The sequence below is a fragment of the Taudactylus pleione genome, unplaced genomic scaffold (genome assembly GCF_031769625.1).
Source record: "Taudactylus pleione unplaced genomic scaffold, aTauple2 ptg000212l, whole genome shotgun sequence".
In the NCBI taxonomy this organism is placed as follows: Eukaryota; Metazoa; Chordata; class Amphibia; order Anura; family Myobatrachidae; genus Taudactylus; species Taudactylus pleione.
The window spans coordinates 2,007,661-2,014,967 of NW_028284614.1; positions in this window are offsets into that span (position 1 = coordinate 2,007,661).

Consider the following 7,307-nt stretch of genomic DNA (forward strand, 5'->3'; position numbering starts at 1 on the left):
CTCTTTACAGAGTTTGTTTTGAAAATATAACATCGAGCTCATTCGCTCCGACACGGGTCACTTGCTGTATCTAGTGCAGTAGGGGCGCCCTACAATTCATGTTATGTGTGTTCACAGTCAGTGACCAGAGCGGAGCTTTGCATGATCAAACTATTATTTCTGGCTTGCTCAGAGCACCTACCAGTGTGTGCATGCTCTGACCCAGCGATAGGCAACATTTTTCTCTTTGGGAGCCGGGTGTACAACATTATAACATTGCCCAGAGAGCCAGTTTACTCAGGTTAGCTTGATAATTTGTAACCATATAGTGGAGCGGGACCCTGGCGGCTGCTGGGCACCAGATGGTGGACTTGGTTCCAAGGGGATCCAGCCTCCATCTGGCCTGGCAGCAGAGAACGGCGGCGGGACCCAGGACCGCCAGCAGGCGTGAAAGGGGGACTGGATCTGGGGGGAAAGTAGCGTTGGACACAGGGACAGCAGCGGTGGCCCCCTTCCACCACTGCCCCACTTGAAAAATGGAGGCGGGCCTGCATCCACAGGGATTCAGGCCCCGCCAAACCCGATACAGTGTGCCCAGTCTGGCGCTGGCCGCGAGCCTGTCCTGGCTGGTGTCCTGGCAGGCCATCCAAGAAGGAGGAGCTGATGCCCACCAGGTGTGGGGTCAGCAAAGAGGCCTGAAGTCCACCAGGAGTCGGGCACAAGGCCTGTAGGCATCAGCAGGCACTTGGCCAGGGGCCACGCAGTCGGGCACTAGGCCCGGGGAGACATAAGGGGACATTAGGCCCCAAAGTGCTGCTGAAACATTTGGTTGGACTGACAAAAGCCAGATGGTAACCAAGGCCGATAGGCCCCATGACATGTGGAGGCCCTTGCCAGTGGCATCTATGCTCGGGCACTAGGCACAAGGTTCTGAAGGTCCCTTGGCCCAAAGTAGGTGGGCCCTAGGCCTGTAATAGAAGGGCATTCGGCCCACATAGAAGGGCACTAGGCCTGAGACTCAAGAGGCGTTAGGCCCTAGGTAGGGGGGCACGAGGCCCAGCCAAAGAAAGGCGTTAGGCCCAGGAAACTAAGAGGGGCATTTTGCCCAGTCAAATAAAGGGGTGGTAGTCCCCTGCACAGGTGTACATAGTGATATACTGTTTGCTGTGCTACATATATATTAGGGGTGAGCGGGTTCGGATTTCTGAAATCCGAACCTCCCCGAGCCCCCCCGATCCGAGTCCGATCCGAGTCAGGCTCGACTTTTCCCGCCTGACTCGGATCTGAAATCGAGGCAAAACGTCATCATCCCGCCTTCCGAGTCTCGCGGGTTTTGGATCCTATATAAGGTACCCGCGTCGGCACCATTTTCTCACTCGGCTGTGGACAGTGAAGAGGGAGGGTGGGAGTTAGGGCTGTGTAGTGTAGTGTAGTGTAGTGCTGCTGTTGTCTACTACTTCAAAGTCCATAGGGGCTGGCTGTGTTGTGCTGTGCTGCTGTTGTTAATAGGGGCTGTGTCCACTACTTCAAAGTCCATTGGGGCTGGCTGGACTGTGTTGTGCAGTCAGTTCTCCATAGGGGCCACTCCAAAGTCCTGTGCAGTGTCCCAGTCCTAAAGGGGTGCTGTAGTGTTGTCCAGGGGGTGCTCTGTCCATCAGGGGTGCTCCCCCCAAGTGCTAAAAAAATAATATATTTTCTGTGTTTGTGAATTGTGTGCGCAGTAGCCGCACGTGCATCAACAAAGTAGTGCCAAGCATGCGCCTATGTCATAAGTAAAGGGCCGGCTGGCTTGACCGTTAAAGGGTGCTGTAACCCCCAAAGTACACTCCAGTCCAAACCAAAAAAAAAATTATTTTCTGTGTTTGTGAATTGTGTGCGCAGTAGCCGCACGTGCATCAACAAAGTAGTGCCAAGCGTGCGCCTGTGTCATAAGTAAAGGGCCGGCTGGCTTGACCGTTAAAGGGTGCTGTAACCCCCGAAAGTACACTCCAGTCCAAACCAAAAAAAAATTATTTTCTGTGTTTGTGAATTGTGTGCGCAGTAGCCGCACGTGCATCAACAAAGTAGTGCCAAGCGTGCGCCTGTGTCATAAGTAAAGGGCCGGCTGGCTTGACCGTTAAGGGTGCTGTAACCCCCTAAAGTACACTCCAGTCCAAACCAAAAAAAAAAATATTTTCTGTGTTTGTGAATTGTGTGCGCAGTAGCCGCACGTGCATCAACAAAGTAGTGCCAAGCGTGCGCCTGTGTCATAAGTAAAGGGCTGGCTGGCTTGACCATTAAAGGGTGCTGTAACCCCCAAAGTACACTCCAGTCCAAACCAAAAAAAAAATTATTTTCTGTGTTTGTGAATTGTGTGCGCAGTAGCCGCACGTGCATCAACAAAGTAGTGCCAAGCGTGCGCCTGTGTCATAAGTAAAGGGCCGGCTGGCTTGACCGTTAAGGGTGCTGTAACCCCCGAAAGTACACTCCAGTCCAAACCAAAAAAAAAATTATTTTCTGTGTTTGTGAATTGTGTGCGCAGTAGCCGCACGTGCATCAACAAAGTAGTGCCAAGCGTGCGCCTATGTCATAAGTAAAGGGCCGGCTGGCTTGACCGTTAAAGGGTGCTGTAACCCCCAAAGTACACTCCAGTCCAAACCAAAAAAAAAATTATTTTCTGTGTTTGTGAATTGTGTGCGCAGTAGCCGCACGTGCATCAACAAAGTAGTGCCAAGCGTGCGCCTGTGTCATAAGTAAAGGGCCGGCTGGCTTGACCGTTAAAGGGTGCTGTAACCCCCGAAAGTACACTCCAGTCCAAACCAAAAAAAAATTATTTTCTGTGTTTGTGAATTGTGTGCGCAGTAGCCGCACGTGCATCAACAAAGTAGTGCCAAGCGTGCGCCTGTGTCATAAGTAAAGGGCCGGCTGGCTTGACCGTTAAGGGTGCTGTAACCCCCTAAAGTACACTCCAGTCCAAACCAAAAAAAAAAATATTTTCTGTGTTTGTGAATTGTGTGCGCAGTAGCCGCACGTGCATCAACAAAGTAGTGCCAAGCGTGCGCCTGTGTCATAAGTAAAGGGCCGGCTGGCTTGACCATTAAAGGGTGCTGTAACCCCCAAAGTACACTCCAGTCCAAACCAAAAAAAAAATTATTTTCTGTGTTTGTGAATTGTGTGCGCAGTAGCCGCACGTGCATCAACAAAGTAGTGCCAAGCGTGCGCCTGTGTCATAAGTAAAGGGCCGGCTGGCTTGACCGTTAAGGGTGCTGTAACCCCCGAAAGTACACTCCAGTCCAAACCAAAAAAAAAAATATTTTCTGTGTTTGTGAATTGTGTGCGCAGTAGCCGCACGTGCATCAACAAAGTAGTGCCAAGCGTGCGCCTATGTCATAAGTAAAGGGCCGGCTGGCTTGACCGGTAAAGGGTGCTGTAACCCCCAAAGTACACTCCAGTCCAAACCAAAAAAAAAATTATTTTCTGTGTTTGTGATTTGTGTGCGCAGTAGCCGCACGTGCATCAACAAAGTAGTGCCAAGCATGCGCCTGTGTCATAAGTAAAGGGCCGGCTGGCTTGACCGTTAAAGGGTGCTGTAACCCCCAAAGTACACTCCAGTCCAAACCAAAAAAAAAATTATTTTCTGTGTTTGTGAATTGTGTGCGCAGTAGCCGCACGTGCATCAACAAAGTAGTGCCAAGCGTGCGCCTGTGTCATAAGTAAAGGGCCGGATGGCTTGACCGTTAAGGGTGCTGTAACCCCCTAAAGTACACTCCAGTCCAAACCCCCCAAAAAATTATTTTCTGTGTTTGTGAATTGTGTGCGCAGTAGCCGCACGTGCATCAACAAAGTAGTGCCAAGCGTGCGCCTGTGTCATAAGTAAAGGGCCAGCTGGCTTGACCGTTAAAGGGTTCTGTAACCCCCAAAGTACACTCCAAAACAAAAAAATATATATTTTCTGTGTTTGTGACTTGTGTGCACTGTGGCTGCACGTGCATCAACAAAGGAGCAGCGCCAAGCGTGCGCCTGTGTCCCATAAGTAAAGAGCCGGCTGGCTCATTTCTTATAGGGTGGTGTAACCCACAAAGTGCACTACTCTCCAGCAAAAATAAAAAAATATTTTCTGTGTTTGTGTGCGCTTTAGCCGCACGTATATATCAATATAACATAAATGGAGGACCAAACTTTCTCCGATAAAAATAAAATAGGGAAAGATCAAGAACCACTTCCTCCTAGTGCTGTTGCTGCTGGGAGTTGTTCATCATCCCAGAGAGGAAGTAGGAACATCACTACTTTTACTAAACAATTGACCCTCCAACAGTCCCTAGCGATGAGGATGAAGTACGACAGCAGTCATCCTGAAGCAAAACGTATAACTGAGGCCTTGACTGCTATGTTGGTGTTAGACGTGCGTCCGGTATCCGCCATTAGTGCAGTGGGATTTAGACAATTGATGGAGGTAGTGTGTCCTCGGTTCCAAATCCCGTCTAGATTCCACCTGCATCCTCAAAGCAGCAGCGACAAGCGTGCGTCTGTCTGTTAAAGGGTGGTGACACCCTCAAAGTGTGCTACACAAACAATTAAAATATTGTTCTTTTTTTTCTGTCTTTGTGAATTGTGTGGGCTGTAGCCGCACTTGCATCCTCAAAGCAGCAGCGACAAGCGTGCGTCTGTCTGTTAAAGGGTGTTGTAACTCTCAAAGTGCTCCAAAAAATAAAAAAATTTTTTTAATGTGTTTGTGACTTGTGTGCGATGTAGCCGCACTTGCATCCTCAAAGCAGCAGCGACAAGCGTGCGTCTGTCTGTTAAAGGGTGGTGACACCCTCAAAGGGTGCTACACAAACAATAAAAATATTCTTCTTTTTTCTGTCTTTGTGAATTGTGTGGGCTGTAGCCGCACCTGCATCCTTAAAGCAGCAGCGACAAGCGTGCGTCTGTCTGTTAAAGGGTGGTGACACTCTCAAAGTGTGCTACACAAACAATTAAAATATTGTTCTTTTTTTTTCGGTCTTTGTGAAATGTGTGGGCTGTAGCCGCACCTGCATCCTTAAAGCAGCAGCAACAAGCATGCGTCTGTCTGTTAAAGGGTGGTGTAACTCTCAAAGTGCTCCAAAAAATAAAAAACTATTTTTTTAATGTGTTTGTGACTTGTGTGCGATGTAGCCGCACCTGCATCCTTAAAGCAGCAGCGACAAGCGTGCGTCTGTCTGTTAAAGGGTGGTGACACCCTCAAAGTGTGCTACACAAACAATAAAAATATTCTTCTTCTTTTTTCTGTCTTTGTGAATTGTGTGGGCTGTAGCCGCACTTGCATCCTCAAAGCAGCAGCGACAAGCGTGCGTCTGTCTGTTAAAGGGTGGTGTAACCCTCAAAGTGCGCTACACAAACAATAAAAATATTCTTTTTTTTTTTCTGTCTTTGTGAATTGTGTGGGCTGCGTGCGTCTGTCTGTTAAAGGATTACATCGGTGACAGCATCCAAGTAGGCATGTCAGACAGTCCGTACCTGTACTGGCAGGAAAAAGAAGCAATTTGGAGGTCCCTGTACAAACTGGCTCTATTTTACCTGAGTTGCCCCCCCTCCAGTGTGTACTCCGAAAGAGTGTTTAGTGCAGCCGGGAACCTTGTCAGCGAAAGGCGTAGGAGGTTGCTTCCACAAAATGTGGAGAAGATGATGTTCATAAAATGAATTATCAACTCTTCCAGGGAGACCAGCCTCCAGAACGTACAGAGGGACCTGTGGTTCCAGCAGGGACGAATTAATACTCTGTGAGGATGAGGATGTACACACTGAAGAGGGTGAGGAATCGGTGGATGAGGAGGATGAGGATGACATCTTGCCTCCGTAGAGCCAGTTTGTGCAGGGACAGATTAATTGCCAGCTTGTTTTGTGGGGGCCCAAACGAACCAATCATTTCAGCCACAGTTGTGTGGCAGACCCTGGCGCTGAAATGATTGGTTTGTTAAAGTGTGCATGTCCTGTTTATACAACATAAGGGTGGGTGGGAGGGCCCAAGGACAATTCCATCTTGCACCTCTTTTTTTTCTTTGCATTATGTACAGTTTGGGGCCTAGTTTTTCAAACTGCCATCCTGTCTGCCACTGCAGTTTCACGCCTAGATGGGTCACGTGTTTGTGCCGCCCACTCGTGTCGCTTAGCATAGTCATCCAGCTACCTCGGTGCAACCTTTTGGACATAAAAACACTATTGTGAGGTGTGAGGTGTTCAGAATAGACTGGAAATGAGTGGAAATTAAGGTTATTGAGGTTAATAATAGCATAGGAGCAGAAAAACGTACAAATTCTGTGATTTTAGCTGTTTTTATGCTTTTTTAAAAAAAAATACAGATTCAAAACACAAAACCCAGAACCCAAAACACGGAAGGGTGGTTTTGGCAAAACCAATCCAGATCCAAAACACGAAGAAAGATCCAGATCCAAAACCAAAACACAAAACACGAAAAGTGGCCGGTGCACACCCCTAATATATATATATATATTTATATACTGTACTGTTTATATACTGTACTGTATTCTTGATTTGTTGTGATATACATATATATATATATATACTCATTCGCTGTGTGCTGTGCCTTGTATATACATATTCCTGGTTTGCATTGCCACATACTGTACGTTGTGGGATATAGCGGACCAGGACCAGCCGCCCATCAAGGCTACAAGGGTGTCTCGGTGAGTGTAATTTGTGTTGTCTGTAGTCTGTGTTGTATGTTCTCCCTATCCCTCTCCCTTCAGGCGTTTCCATCCAAGTTGCATCCTTGTGCTTGGCACGTAGGTATAACTAGTCTGAGCCCAAAAGTGCCAATGATGACCAACCACTGATCTCAGTGGAGGTGATCCTGTTTTAGCTGTATATCCTACCGTAGGTCCGTCTTCACCGTTCTCACTCGACCCGGATCCCAGGACCGTCCACCAGGAGAGCGACGACGGCCTGAAGGAGCGAGCTAGCGGCAGAGGTGCCACCTGCACGGCAGCAGGCTTTCTGAACTACCCCCCTAGCCAACCCTCCACAACCTGGAGATGAGGGCATAATTCTGGACCTTGCATTGTTATTTAGCTGTGAGGAGGACTAGCTTAGGCAGAGCTCACTCACCAGAGGCACAGGCTTCGCTGGGTATGCAGGCCACACTTGGTTCATCAGTTTGGACAAGGTCTAGAGTGGCAAAAAGATCTGCTCTGTGAGGGAGGGAGTTGGAGTCTTTTTCCGTAGCGCGACTGCGTCTTTATGCTAATGCCGTAGGTGATGGGGTTTTGAACCGAGACACCGCCGTCCGCACATTGGTCGCACCATCGAACATTGCACCGGCCCTATGGAGGCTCAGAATGTCCATCTGA